The sequence below is a fragment of the Citrus sinensis genome, chromosome 3 (genome assembly GCF_022201045.2).
Source record: "Citrus sinensis cultivar Valencia sweet orange chromosome 3, DVS_A1.0, whole genome shotgun sequence".
Taxonomy (NCBI): Eukaryota; Viridiplantae; Streptophyta; class Magnoliopsida; order Sapindales; family Rutaceae; genus Citrus; species Citrus sinensis.
Genome location: NC_068558.1, coordinates 27,479,911 through 27,496,314, shown reverse-complemented (window position 1 = coordinate 27,496,314; position 16,404 = coordinate 27,479,911). Strand labels below are relative to the sequence as shown.

General features: G+C 33.1%; 1 protein-coding gene and 1 pseudogene across 4 annotated transcripts in view; both read right to left on the bottom strand.

The window, feature by feature from the left end:
- Positions 1-16,404, bottom strand: part of LOC102621011 (uncharacterized) — a 38,548-nt gene that overhangs the window by 4,632 nt on the left and 17,512 nt on the right. The gene's annotated exons all lie outside the window — the stretch shown is intronic.
- LOC127898629 (phospholipase SGR2-like) lies at positions 1,626-15,964 on the bottom strand (annotated as a pseudogene).

Sequence of the window (16,404 nt, the reverse complement as noted above, 5' to 3'; positions counted from 1 at the left end):
ACATTATTCATGCAATCAATTTGTTCTTATTTATTGTAGATGTGTTCTCCTCTTTATCTTCCAAAGATACTTTATTGTTAAATTAAAGTTGACATAAACATTGCATGGAACAAGTATGCTAGTCCGGGAATAATTTTATGTTTTAATATTGCTATTAAAAATTTCTTTAAAAAAATATATTGTCAGAAATTAGTATATAGTTTTGTGTGTAGTTCGCATTGGGTTTTTTTTTTTTGGTTGAAAATAAAATTTATTTGGTTCTACCCAAGAATTTAAGACATGCATTTTAAATTTTGAATATTATTTTTTATTATCATTTATTTATTTATTATTATTATTATATTTATTTTTGTATGCAGGTCTAGTTTTTGAAAGCTGTAAATTGATTTAGTTTTGTATTGGTTTTATTTTCTAAAAGCTTGTAAAAAATTCTTGTAAACCTGTGTAGATGAATGGAAATTTTTGTATTGGTTCATTTTTTAGTGCATTGGATAAATTAGTAGGTTATAATTTCATTTAGAAGCAAATGCCAAAAAATCATTTGAAAAAGTAATTAATTAAACACGCTTAATTCATAATCATAAATGTTATTACTGTGCTATTAGATTTTTATAATGCCATATATTGGTCATAATAAATATTGAAAAATTATTTTAATTAAGCCCTGAAAAATTGAAGAACTTATTTTGTAACTAAAAAAATTGTATGTATATTTAAAAGAGAATGATTGTCAATTAAAGAAAAAAGTGTTGTTAGCAAAATTATAATTACTTAAATGATAAATGAGCATAAATGTGAACAAAGTCAAAATATTAAATTCATGACGAAATTTCCTAAAGTCATTTCAACTGAAAAAAGATATTTCAACACCTCAAGTTCCATCCATAGAATGAGTATGTTAGTCGAGATTTTTTTTTAATATTTTGAATATTGTTGTAAAAAATCATCAAAAAATATGTTATTAAAATTAGAATATAGTTTTGTGTTATTTTATATTTAAATTTCATTTTTTCTGTTGAAAACAATATATATTTGATCTTGCCTAAGAATTTAGATCATGTCTTTGAAATTTGAATATTTTTGTTATTTTTTTACAACATTTTTTTCTAATTTCATTTGATTTTTGTATTTTTTTAATGTAGTGCCCATGAAATCTAAATCCCAAATTAGTACCATTTGATTTAGCTTTTGGAAGTTGTGAATTTATTTAATTTTGTAATAGTTTTATTGATATTAATAGTTTTAAAGAGTTATTTTCTCACAAGCTTGTAAAAAAATTTCTAAACAGAAGTGGTTTTAGGCTCGACTCTTTTTGCAATTTTGACTTTTCAACAAGCCTCATATTAGGTTACTATTGTCACTAACTGCTTAAGTGATCAAAGTTCTCATTCTTGTAATGAAAATCTTAATTTGATTAATTTTTAAGTGCATCGGATAAATTAATAGGACATTATAAATTTATTTGCAAATAAATGCCAATAAATTTATGAGTAAAAAGACCATTTGAAAAAGATAAATTAATTAAACATGCAAAATGAAATTACAAAATGTTCTTACTATAACGTTAGATTTTCATCGTACCATATTGGCCATAATAAATTTTTGAAAATTATTTTCGCTAAGTCTTGAAGATTGAAGAACTTTTATAAATTGAAAATTATATACATATTTAAAAATGAAAAGGAAGAATACTCGTTATAAGAAAAAAATGTTGTTAAAAAATCTCATGATTGTAATAATAATAATTGTAGTAGAAAAAAAAACAAATAATTTCAGTACGAAGAGGGCAGTATCTTCATCCCTCCAATAGTTTCTGCACACAAACACTCAAATGATTAAAAGGAAATTTATACTTCCTAAAATTAAGCAACATTACATGCAAACAGCTATTATAACTAAGTGATGAGCAAATAGCCTCGCCCCCGAGCTCATGAGCTCACAGGAATAGGATGCATTTTTTAAGTTCATGTAAGACACGAGATCAAGTAACAGGAGCAGATGACACCCCTTCATTTAGTAGTTAACTAAAGTCCAAATAATATCATTATTTAAATTTAAGATAGAAATCATTTGCCGATGCTTAAAGAAACCTTCCCTGACCACCCAGACCCATTAATAGAAATGCAAATTTACATCCCATCTAGCTAGCAAGAGAAGCAAGAGAGATCCAGCTAGCTTAGCTGGTCAATTATCAAGAATTAGTTATTGGACAAATAAGGGGCAAAGAAACAAATGTACTGTTCCATCAAGCAATGTTGCCTGCCGCGAGGATTTATAGCACAAGGAATACATCTGCATTCGGAGAACTATATCACCCTGAGCAGTACGGATATAGATACATCTCTGTGGTACAGATGTAACTTCAGAATTTCCTATGATCTCAAGCACAAAGGCTAATCTATTGAACATTTGTCAAAGGGATAATCAATATTTCTCATGTTAGAGCCTTAAAAATGCATGCCAAACTGCCTCAAGCGAACTAGCTTATCTCAGCTCGTTCAATAAAAAGCATGGAATAATAAAACATACGGTATGAAGAAATGAAAAACAGACACAAGTATATACTTGATAATATTATCCTTTTCAAAAGCACTTACGTATGTGACCCAATGGCTTGCAAATATGGATGTTCAAATGTTTTATCCTGCATGATCGATACAAAAACGCAAGATTAGCAGACATTAACAGCATAAGTTGGCAGTCATTATCTAAACTAATTAAAACTTAAATTACCCCATCCTACCACCAATAAAAGTAATTATAAGTAATTAGGAAAGTTATTCGATATTGCAAACTAAAAAGGGTAAACTTCAATTCATCCCCCAGATAGAATGACAAACTTCAATTTACCCCCAAAAAGCGCGAAAACCTCAATTTACACCGCATTTTCATTCAGAAGATGAAAGCAAATGAGGGCTGCATTGATGCATTTCTCTCGTCTTCTAATAGCAAATAGGGCTAAATTGCTGTTTTCACACTTTTGGGGACAAATTGAAGATTGATATTTTTTAGTTCGATAAGCTTCAATATGCCCCTACTTAGAATAACAAAGTAATAAGAAAATTACTAATACTGTGCCCAAGTCTTATTGTACATTGCGTTTTCTGGCATCCACTTTGATGTAACACCTATTCAAACAAACCTGTATTGCAGACATATCCCCACACCCTCATTTTCAGTCTAAGTTGCATGCAACAAAGTAATGTCCAGGAACCTCCTCTTTATCAACATTCAGATCCCTAAATGCCGACTTATAGACCTCAAGGCATGCAATAGAGGATATGTAAAATTCCATAGCCTAGAATCTAACATTTTCAATCGTTTCCAACAGTATTACATTATCCATCTTACTGCTTCGTATGGTTGATCTGTGTCAGATGATAATCCTCATCACCCTTTTACAACACCAAATATAGCTTATTAAAAAAAAAAAACCAAATATAGGGATTTTCACTCTTGTTCAATTTGCTAGCTTTTGTTCAATTTGTTCAATTTGATAGCTCTTGTTCAATTTGTCAGGAGGTTAATGTCCAATTAGCTAGCTCTTGTTCACCTAGGAGGTTTAATGTCCACATAGTACTTTTAAAGACTGCCAGTTGCGAGACTGACAAGCGCAGGACTGTCAAGCAATAAGAGAACCTTATAGTAACAGCCTAGGATAAAGATACATGACATTCATCTATGGTTACAGACATAAGGCAAGCTAACTGTAAAACAATTTGATAAAAACCACATATATTAACAAATTAATATATCCTCTAAGCCTACACTAAAGGCAAAACATAAAATATAAAACATTAATCAAAAATAGCTTCCAGTGGAACACAGGGTAGAACTGAAGTTAGACGGATAGCAAAAGAACCACAGTCATGCCGTGCCCGGTCTATTAACTTTCTCTGTTTTATGGGAGGAGTGGAGGGAAGACATTCCTAAACTAAGAAGGTAACATCATTCCAAAGAAAGAATAAGTAGGAAAGTTTTGCATAAAATTTATAAGGTAGCATGGCCATCACTGGCTGGATGAGAACACAAGCGAAGGAATAATTCAAAATCAAATTATCAACAAAACATGGCATTTGAATACACAAACACAATCGAAGGATATTTTTGTCAAGGACGTGAAATAACAGTAAAGCATAAATAGTTGGCATCAAAATTCAGTACACACTTGAAGCATGTGATCTATCCGTCCTTCTTGATTTCCAGTTAGCCTCTCCATCATTATAGAACCATAGGACCTTTCTTCATTTTCTTGACTGTGCTCTTCTTCTTCTGCAATATAATATGGGACAGATCATTGATGTCATTAATAACATATAAATAGGGAAAACCAACTTAAATTAAGTGTACCTACTTTATTTGTTTCCTTTTCTTCTATGCTTTATATTTTCCTCCTTCAATGGGTCTTTTCCCTTTTTTGGGCTATTTTTTTTGGGGGTTTTGTGGGGGGGGGGGGGGGGGGGGGGGGGGGGGGGGTGGGGTTAGCTGCCAGTACACAGGAGGATGGGCTGTTCTCATGGAAGATATTGTTATTTTTATGCTTGAAAAAGAACAATATAAAGGGCGGTTGAAAGAAAAAGCAATACAAACAATAAAGGAGAAGACCTATTTACCTTCTATACCATCTGCATTTCTTGATTGACAAGCAGTTAAAACTTTAACCTGTTTCAACGGCATAGAATTCAGAACCTCAATAGTTTCCAACAAATGATCAGAAAATGTTCAACAGCTAAAAAATGAATATGGCAGTTCCTTATGAACAAGAACAATTCAATTAATTTCCAACTGATACCCGGCAATTTTATGTGATTACAAGTTTATGCATGTATAAAAAATATAGGCAAATGAATCAAATGTGTTAGAATTAAATCTCTACAGCTATGAACCAAAGAACTGGGGTTAAGTTTAGATTAGGACAAATGTTTAGTTCAATATATACATATGGAGAAAATTCTCATTTTACATTCTATTCACCTCTCAGCTGTTTATCTTCTCTCTCCCTCCTCTTTTTCTCTTCCCTCTATATCTCTCCCCTTTCTCCTTATGTCCCACATTACAGCCTGAGCAAAAGTGTAAAAGACAAGACAATACCAAAAAGCTGAAATACAAAGTTAAACAGCAAAACCTCATGCATAAATTAAGAAAGAAAGAAATATTAACTCAGGAAAGTCAAGACCCACCCTTACAGAATTGAAATGATTTGAAATTGCTTGAGAACGAGCAGCTAAATCTTCAGTAAATTCCTAAGCCACAGATATGAAGAAATTAAGAGTAAGAATATGGAAAAGAAGTTGCCACACAGAGACAGGGAATAGATTTAATTCATTCTACTAGTATTAAAGGGGCTTACCCGAAATCCAATATGCAACCTCTTCCCACCTTTGTGGTAAGGAATAATAACTGGGCATTTGTCTAGGTATTCTTTACAAACAAGAGGTTCAATTCTGTATCAAAATCCAACATCAATTCTGTAAATACATCCTGAATATAAGCTGAATTATCATATCAAAGACAATAACGGAAAAGAAAAAGCATGTAAAAGAGACACATTATCATGAGAATAGAACTCTCAGAATATCATCATCAATATATATATATATATGCGCTTGGAGTCAAAAGATATGATGTGGTGTGCTCTTTATCTCCTAGGCCAGTTTTTCTGGCATTTCATCAAACACTTCAAAATTGGCAAAGTTTGAAGCATTACTTTCCTTTTTCTCTTTTTTAAGGCTTTGGTCGAACAAGAAAGCAAATGAAAGGACAATGGGAAAGCATATAAAGAAAACATGACTCAAAAGGAAGGATGGAGAAGAAAGAAGAATCCCAACAGATAAAAAAGAGAATGTGAGAGTTTATAGAGAAAAGGAGCAGATAAGAGGAGGATGAAGCCAGAACTTAAGAGAAAGTAATGATAGAGGGACAAAGGAGAGAGCAAAGGAACATAATTCTTCCCATATATTTTGAAATTTATTTTTTCTCCACCCTTTCTAATACTGTATTAAAGCCCTATAATAGACTTTGCAGTGCTTGAAAAACTAGAATAAAATCACTTTATGTACAAAGTCTACAAAAGGGGAGAAAATATCTAGTACAAAGAATAACACTTCATATACAAATATCTTCCGAATATGGAAGAAAATGCCAAATCCCAAATTCTTATAATATTTATGGAGAAAACGTTTCTCAAAAAAAAAAAAAATTACACCAATCTTCAAATATAAACCTAATACATTAAATTTAAAAGCGGAATTAACTTATTGCAAATGTTGAAACCATGATATGATAGGCCCACCTGATTGCAACAGGATGCTTTTCCTTAGTGGGTGACACATTTTTGAATGAAAGTTTATGCAACATATTCCAGAAAAAGTAAACAGAATGATAATAGCAATGAAATAGATGTGTGAAATAAACCTATATGCTACAGGATCAAATGGGTGAAATATGTTGAACATTTGACGACAAGCTGGCATCTCTTCGTTTAAATTTTCCCCTGCCCAATATTCTTGTCCTTTTCCTGGAAAGAGAGGAAAAAATAGCTCATAAAAATTGTACTTTAAGAGTTTGAACATGGAGGCAAGTACTATAAAGAATTCCAAAGCAAGAAAAAGGAAACTACAATAAAGATAGACCTCTAGAGGATGATTCAAGCAAAACAATTATTAGAGTTTCCAAAGTACGATTAACTAACTAAACATCAAGACACACAAACTTATTTGATATATGTGAGCTTTCATGAAAACGACACAATTGACAATTGAAAACAATGCACAAAATCTAATGTCAGTTTAAATTTACATTGATAAAACAATATACGCATAATCATTTTAACTTCTTCAAAGAGCTATCGAAAACCATTAGAAGTTAAAATATGTTCATGTGTTAATTAAAGTCCAAAAACCAAGATGTAAAAGAATTTTATCTCATGGCATTGCTCAAACATTTTTGTACTTCCTGAAGTGAAAGAATTCCTTCAAGCATATGTCCGCAAGCAGATCCCCGTATGAGCTATTTTTTTATCGTTCATCAAAACTACTAAGCATATAAATATTAAGAATGCTGAAATTTTTCACTGAATGCTGTGTCCAACAGTAAGAATAGCCAATAACCAATATTGAAGCATTTGAAAAAGTATGATTACCTACTCCAATACGAATATTACGGAGTGCTAGGAAGACACCAAGAGGTGATCCAACAGCAAAGAATGTGTCAACCTGATGAGTAAACAAAACAAATTAAAAGATCCCTCAAATAACACAAATAATAGCTCATATGTACATAAAAGCTCTGCAAAGATCCAATTTTCATTTCTTCTACCAAAATACAAAGATTTAAATTTGAAATCTATGAAATGAGGAAAAATTAAAAAAAAAAAAAGAAAGAAATTGTTGACTCTGGAAAAGCTCTTTAATAAAAGAAAATGGTTAAAGGAAAAAGATACTCCACAAAGGAATGAGCGTGCTTTTGTCCCCAACCTTAAACTCAAGCTTTGTGTAATTAACATAAGGGGTATAACTCTTTGGTGCATCATCTAGCTTAGATGGCAGCTTGTCAGGTGATGGTTGCTCTGGGTTGTTAGGAAGAGCCTCATAATTTTCTGTTTATGCAACACATAAAAACTCCAAAATATCACACAGTCTCCTTCAATAGAAAACAACGAAAAAGTAGAATGTGAAGAACAGATATCAAACCAATGCAACTCACCACTTAGGCCGTTACCATCACATTTGGACTCCAATTCCGCTATTTTTGATTTTAGGGAACCAATCTGAAACACAGAAAAAATCCATTTTAAGTCTTGTATTGGTAGAAACCAAAGGTTTATCAAAATACTTTTTCAGAAGAAACTATCCGATTTCAATACTCTTGTTAGCCAAAAGAAACCTGGCTTCAGGTAAACTTATAATAATACACAGAATTGAAAGAAAGGCGTGCCAAAAGCATTATAAATTTCCACCTCTTCTATAAGAAGATTAATTGTTTTATCCTTATCACTGGTATTTAAGCAATCTTCCTCTATCATCTTCTCCATTTCCTTGACACCAAAGTCCTTGTAGGTAGCTTCATTTAAGCCATCATTTTGTGCAAAAAAAGTGTCACTGGAACCATGAACCATTTCCTGAACATCTTTGTCACCTATTCGCTCAGAGACCATAGCTGTTGCAGTAATATCACCTGAATCTGACATGACAGGACCCATAATTGGGGAAAGATCTTCAGAATTTCCCTCGTGCATTACTTGAGTTGATTGCACAGTCATTGTGTCTTCATCAGCAGGATTCACCTTTTCCCTAGTATCATTCATCATAGTGGAGATATTATTCTCTAGATTGGTTGAAGAGTTGCATCTAGAAGGCTGATTGTTCATATCCGGAGAAGATTCTTCACTGCCGGCACGTTCCTTGTACAAACAATCCATTGGAAATGGAGAAGATAGATTCTCTTGATGGCATAGAATGTCATATGAGAGGACACTTCCCAAGGAATGACCATGTATGGAAACCTATACAAATATTAGGATAAATTAAAGGATTACACAATGTAAATTGTCACTTTATTGTTCTAAACTAATTCTTAATTATTATAAACTAATAAAGAGATATTTCCATACCTTTCCATCATAACCAGGATTCCGTTTTAGAAATTTCAGATATAACCGATTTAATTGATTTGAAACCTGGAGGAGAATTGCATATTCATCAGTTTAAACTTCAATCTAGTTTTCAACTCCAACCTAGACATCTTGAATCCACAAACTTCTGACCCCTACAAAAAACAGTCGCTTCCTTTCCAAAACATCAAGTCAATGTCATAGTAGATAGAAGGCAATTTCATTTATACTAAAAATAAATGAAAAAAAAAACTGAGACAGGATTTGCATGTTAGAAGATGAAATTGTCGCATGCTCAAGACATCTCCAGCAGAAAGATGTTTCCATCACCATCATCAACGTAGTGGAATTAAACTTAATAAATCCTTCCAAATTAAGGCTCCTATATTACTTTATGAGTCCCTCAAACAATCCTCTCAACGACCATAAAAAATATGCTTTAGGCATGAGAAAAATGACATGTTACTTTTTCTTTGATCCTCAAGAATTCAACTAATACACTTGTCCTTTTATGATCCAAGACTTTGAAAAGAAACGTCAAGGTAAACATGAACAGTTAACCAATGGGAACTAACAGAGTAAGTCAAATAGCTTGATAGCACATTTATCAAGGCCATCATATATGTCTAGACATCAGCAAGTTTGACCCTATAATTTTTCAGGTTTTTGCTCAGTGAAAGCAACGTTGACATCTTATGAAGAATTGGTCCAAATAAAATTATCATCTGTAGTAATGAAAATGGAATATGAAAGAAGAGAGTAAGAAAATAGAGATAAGATAAAGCAGTACCGAATTGATAATATCCTGACAGTAAATGGGGCTCATGTAGTATAATACATCGTGAACAGTTGCACTCAGCATGACACGCAAACCACGAACACCATCTAAAGTGATCTTTTCAACAGCAGTTTCACTGCTAAGCTTCAGACCTTTTCTCCACTGAAACAAAAATATAATGCTATGTCTGATGAGCATTTGGCACAATTTATTGAAAATAATAAGAATGCAGGATTGCTTTTGAACTATAAGAAACGTGAGAACAACTTTGTAAACAGGATTGTATAGGTTTGTTTGCCTTTTTTAGGGTAGTTGGGTATTCACTGTAAATCAACCTTTGATTGATTTTAGAAGATTTTTGTACACCTTTTGGTTCCACTCCTAGGTTTATTTGCTGATCTTGGAGACAACTGTTTTGTCTCTTAAACACTTTTTTTCTTCATTATTTCATTAACTTTTCAGTTTCTAATATAAAATTCTTTATTAAAAGGTAAAATTAAAATAACAGACCACCTATGAATTTGTACAAGTGAGAATTATCAACTAAGACCACAAATCTCAAATCAAAATAGGATTCTAATCACACAATACACTGTTTACCACAGTTAATGAACCAAGAACATGCACTAGCACACCAACAAGAGATAAAAGAGAACAGGAAATGATAGGAGAAAGAGACAGGATTCTTGTTGAGCCCAACTAGAATAAGCTCTTAACAATTATGGTTATGACACAAACCCATCAAGACAACATGTCAATGCATTTTCACATTTGCTTCAGATAAGCAGAGTCTAATTTCATCAAACATGATCCCTTTTCAGATCCCACACAGTATAGATGGGTTCCCGATACAATGAACCCAAACAGCATAGGTAAAGAAATCTAAATTGAAATAATAAGATTTTCTGTTCACCTGGCATGGGATAAAAAGAACTCTTTGAGTGCCACGATGATGCAAAGTAAGGTGTCTTTCGGCAAGATGTACAGTTATATGGCGAAGTTCGGCAAGATGTACAGTTATATGGCGAAAGTTGCCGACATCATCAGCCAGATTCGATTTCTCCAACCTTTGACCAATACCATGAACCATAAAGACTAGGTGTCTAACAGGAACCTACATCAATAGTACAAGATTACACCTATCCGTTCGAGAACACAACTGACAGTCTGGTAAGATACTGAAAAATGGTAATTTAATAAGAACATAGGATGTAAATAAAGAACATTGCAAACCTGAAGATATGCACTATTATGAATATCTAATAAAAGAGCAGAAGAGCAGCAAAGCATCCAGATTTGTTATACATTCACTAGCAGACAATGAAAAGTAGTCATTTATTCAATTTAATAGCTTTAAAGCATTAAGAGGAGAAAAAAAAAATACACCACTAATAAAATATGTTGTGGAATATAACAATCAGAATCCCACATTTAATTCTTGTAGCTAAAATCCTAAGTTACCCCAAAAAAAAAAAAAAAAAAAAACTCAACAACAAATGTTCTCACACACCTGTTTTGTAGAAGCAAAATTTCAAAAGCTTAGCAGGGAGAAACTGTAAAGTTCACAACATTGTGACCTCAAGAATCACTAAAATGAATACCAAAAAAATCTGAAAAAGTTTGTTTTTTCAACTTAATGAAAATTTTCAGTCATCAAGTTGTTAAGTCATTAAGTCAATTTTCTAAGGTACTTAAATCTAAAAAGACTGAATGACATTAGGAAAAAATATTCTCTAAAAAGAACCCTATCTACTTAATTAATTTCATCGTTACCTAAATAAAACTTATTAATTAGCATTATTATTCATCTCCATAACTTATGCCATATCTTATGATAACTGATAATATAGTAATAGATTATTATTATTTTTATCTTTTTATATTATTTAAATTAGCGTTATTTAGAATATTAAAGGCATTCACTTGAACATGATTTATGTTGTGATAAAATACTATTGTATTTGTGTTCCTTGAAATATTTATTATTTATTTAGCATTTAAAATTTGTAAAGGCAAAAATGTAGAAGTACTGGTTTTCAGACTCTTTAAATTGAAAAGACAAACAAGTTAATAATTATTATCAGAGATTCAGACAAAAAAAGAAACATGCCATTTATATTTAGGCATTTAGCCCTATTTAGAATTTAGACTAATTCATATCTATTCAGATTTCATGTTAAAAAAAAAAAAAACAAATGCCATCATAGACAAGGAACAAAAGATAACTTCCCATTTGGCAAATCAGCAAGTTATCTGCAGGTCTGTCAAGGACTTAAAAAATAATGGGTACCCAGAATTTCACTTAAAAAATAATGTTATCCGTCATAACATTAATCTTGGGTCACGTTTGTACTTCACTTAAAAATTCATATTTCGGCACAAGTCCAATGACCTGAAAATTATAGTATCATGCAAATCCTTCATTATGTTGACCTACACAATTTTCCAGTGAGGATTAGAAGTTAGCTGGTTAGGTTCCCAATTCCCACCAGCTAGCAAAACATGGCAGTCAGCAAGTACCCAATTACTACTGCATAGCAAACAAGGAGACCAGCAAACATGAACAATACTTATATGTGTGTGTGTGGGTGTGTGGGGGGGGGGGGGGGGGGGGGGGGGGGGGTGTGTGTGTGTCACTCAACTGGTCTCCAAAACCCATATCTCTGTTGCCCAAATATTATAAAAATTATAAAATAAAATAAAATAAAAACAAAAAATCAAAGAAATAAGGACGGTCCTACCTGTGAACAATAATCGTCCATTTCCTCCTCTTTCTGCTGACGTAATTCATCCTGGATTTGGTGCAATTGACATTACAGAGTACCAAGTGTGGAAGTTCCAAAAGATTATTTAATTACACATCAATAACTCACAAAATTAAATTCCAGAGAAGGAAAAATTAGATCATGTCCTAAGAATAAGAATCTAATTTCAAAAATGAAATTAGATAATGTCCTAAAAGACAGAATCTAATTTCATATTCCATGAATACGGACATAACAAAGGCAGTGGAGGATTTATTCAATCACTAAAAGGAGAAGGACAAGAACCTTGCTTGGATTTGCTGAGATGGTTTGGGAATAACCACGCCTTAACTTAATTCCATTTCCACTGAAACTAATGATGCTAGAAAAACCAGATGCATCAACATTGAGCCAAGCCTCCCATGTATCATCTTCTCCAGTAAAAAGTGCATGAAGACCCTACATGGACAACCCATGAGAAGTTAGTGCCCATATTACCAATCCGTATTAGGAATTGAGGGAACAGAAATCTCCCATTTCACAAGAAAATATATGTACTGGAGTAGAGCCTTGCAGGTCAACTCGAGCTGCAAAAAGTCCAGAAGGTTAAAATGTTCTGCGGTGCCAAACCTGGGACAAGTCCAGCATTCTTCAGTATTCTTTTTTTTCTTAAGAAAAAAAATAAGTAAGAATAACAATTAAAAATAAACTGCACACTTCTATTGTTGCAAATCATTCCATCCCAAAATTCTATTGGTTAAAGAAGATAATCAATAGAATTAAATTTTATATTGATTATACGGTTACTTTGAAAATTTGCATAGATCTTTGCGCGATCTTTAGGGATTCTTCTCTCGTGGACTTCTTGTTCACTTCTTTGCGCATCTATTTTTTGAAATATAAGCTTCTATGTTTTGCATTTAAAAAAAAAAAGTTTTTCTTAAAATTTAGGCACTTCTCATACTGCGAGATATACATGAACCAATGAAATTTATAGCTTCTTCACAAGTTCAAGCACTTTTCATGTTGGGATATATTTATAAATACAGACTATCTGTATATGGGCAATGGAAACAATAAGATTAAACCCAACCTTATCAAATAACATATTATTCAGGTATTAAATATAACTATTGCAGCAAACCTGACTACGGTAAGCAATCTCTAACTGTTCAGCTACATCTTCACGAATTGGAAGCCAATCAAGGCCCCCCTTACGAGCAAACCAATGGCCTCTCAAAACACGCCGGTTGTCTCCATTCCAATAAACAGGGAAACAATGTCTCCTCACTAGATCTACCTGCAATCGAGGGCTTCATCTTTAAAGTATTCTCCAAGTTACAAAAAAACAAACAATGCTTTGAAATGAACAAAAGTACCCAGAATTTCAGTTAAAGATTAAGAATCTTGCAAGAGCAATTATAAATAATGTAAGGGTTGAAAAGAAAAGAAACTAGAATCCTTGTATTATTGCAGTGTAATACCAAAAGCGGAGCAAATATAAATAATGTAAGGGTTGAAAAGAAAAGAAAAGAAACATTGAACCAGAATCCTCTTATTATTACTGTCTAATACCAAAAGTGTTAAAACATATAGAGTCCAGAACAACTGGAGGAGGAAGGAGGGGTGGGGGTGCTGGTGAATGCAAATGAACCAAGTTCCAATCCAATACAACACATTACGAAAGCAAAAGAAATTGTTATACAGTAGGTATATAAGATGTTGTTTAGCTTATTTTCTTCGTTTTGAGGCTAAATTCAGACGTCACACATCCGCAGCTAAAGATGCTATTTAGCTTTCCTCTTGAAATTCATTTAATCAAGATTCACATGTGTTATCCATGTTTGGAATGGTTTTAGTAATTACGGTCTAAAGTCTGCTATAAGAATGAGTATTTTTCTTGGCAATAAAATCAAGTAAAATATGAGAGAAAGGTTCCAGAAGCCACTAGATAAACCAGAGGTAGACTCTATTAAAACAAGAATTTGAAGTTTTCAAAGATAACTCTAGCTCATTGCAAAAAAAGAATCCAGTGTTGACTGAACTTTCTCAAGGTAGACTGATCACTATGAGCAAGGATCCTCAATGTAACTAGATGAAAATATTTGAGTTCTAGATTTGGCTTCATAGTAAAACACAGAATAAAAGTAAACAAATGGAAGAGCTAAAAAATTCACCAAGGGAAAGCAGGATACCTCATAGAGTCCTCCCTTTACAGGGACACCAACTCTTTCTTCTTCAACTTCATATAGCTCAGCTGATCGAACAGACTCTGTCAAAGAAGCATGTACATCTGACTTCTTAATAGAACTAGCTCGTTCCCGTGGACCTTCACTACACTCTGCATACTCTTTCCACCAGTTAGAGAGAAGTTCTTCCTCTCTCTGTAACAAGTGTTCAACCATTTGCCTTATTAAAACACATCCATAGAGTTCTTCATATCATGGTTTAATGAACAAATAACACCTAACAAAAATTAATTGAAATTAAGACACTAATATCACATGGCCTCAATAGCTGCCTCCTAAGTCGTAACTATGCTCCTCAAGTAACTCAATGTAGTTTCAGAAACTCTCACATCAAATACAACACTAGAATATATACATTCTCTATTGAGGTAAGCAACACTGCCACCTAATGACATCTCGTTAGTCATAGTTTCAACCAAATCCATGAGGTGCTACAGAATCACACCACATGCAGTGCGCAAAGTTGCTTTATGATACCTTGTAGAGTGCAAAAGCTGTCGATTAACCAGACCGCACAACGTGGCAGTGTCACTCGTCATAACATATGCAAAGTCATTGTAAATAATATAAGTTCTGTAATTCTATAACAACTCTTCAATATACTTTAAGCTGGGATTAACCTGACTACACCATGGGATAGAGTCACTCAGATTAACATAGAGCAAAGAAATTAACTATGCTTCACTCAAGCATCTCAAAACTAATTTCATAAAATCTCGCATCAATTGTTGTGCTCAACACACTAATATGCATACTCTAGTAAGGTGAGCAACATTGTCAGACACAGTTTCAACTACACTAATGAAGTGCTCTGGGATCACCAGACACACATTGTGCATTGAGGATTTAACGGAATATGCTGCGTGGCAGTACCAGTAACCATAACATTACATGGGCAAAGTCAATGTATATTAGATAAGAAGGGGGAAAAAAATTGACCTGCAAGAAAGAAGCCTCAATCGGAAGAGAATCTCTCATACCAAAACGAAAGTAATCACTCTTCCCAACTACCTCAGTCCTAGGAACCGAAGCAGCAAGCTCTGTGAAAACACCAAAAATTCCCAATTATTTACTCTCACGCCACGTGTAATTAATCTAATTCAAACTAAAAACAAAAAAGAGAAAAAAAAATTGAAGGAACTGAAAATGAAACTGGAACAGACCGTTGGGAAGCAAAGGGAACTTCGAGAAGTACCAACGAACGTCCCCGCCATCGGAAGGACTTCGCGTTTGCGCCAAGTACTTTTGGCGACCTTTACAATGCTCTATCTCATCTTCCAATCTCGCTATATTTGATGGCGTGTTCTTCAACAATTCCGCATTCGTCTCAGCCGAATCCTCCATTGTTTTTTATTTTTATTTTTATTGTTATTGTTATTTTTCTTTTGTTTTTGGTTTCAATCGAGCTTCAATTTGATAGAAAAAAAAAAGTGGTTACATAAGCAATTGTTGTGAGTGATTGGAATGGTAGGTTGAAAATGGAATATTTGAATGTCAGATGGAGGAATTAGAGAACAATCATCTTCGTCGGCAATGGCGGTTGCGTGCTTTTTCTTTTTCATATTTATTTATCCATTGGTAATTCAGGGTACTTGGTATTGTTTATTTATTAAGTTTTAGCTACTTTTTTTTTTTAGGATTAATTTCAATGAACCCATGAATTCTTATTTTAACATCAACTTATCCTAAAGAATTCTGAAATAGTCATCCAGCACCCAGTTTGTGCATAATGATTAGGGATGGCAATTGTACCCGCAAACCCGCCCAAACCCACCCGCCAAAACCCGCCCGTTGCGGGTAATTTTATTCGTTGCGGGCGGGTTTAGTATTATAAATTAAAACCCGCATATGGATGCGGGTGGGTTTGGTATTAACCTTATACCCGGTGGATACCCGCATGGATATCCACCAAACCCGCAATAATTTTTTTTAAATATTTTTAATTTAATTTAAATATAAAAATATATAAAGAAAATAATGTAATTAATCAAATTATCAAATAGCAAAAGGCTCAAAGTTGTG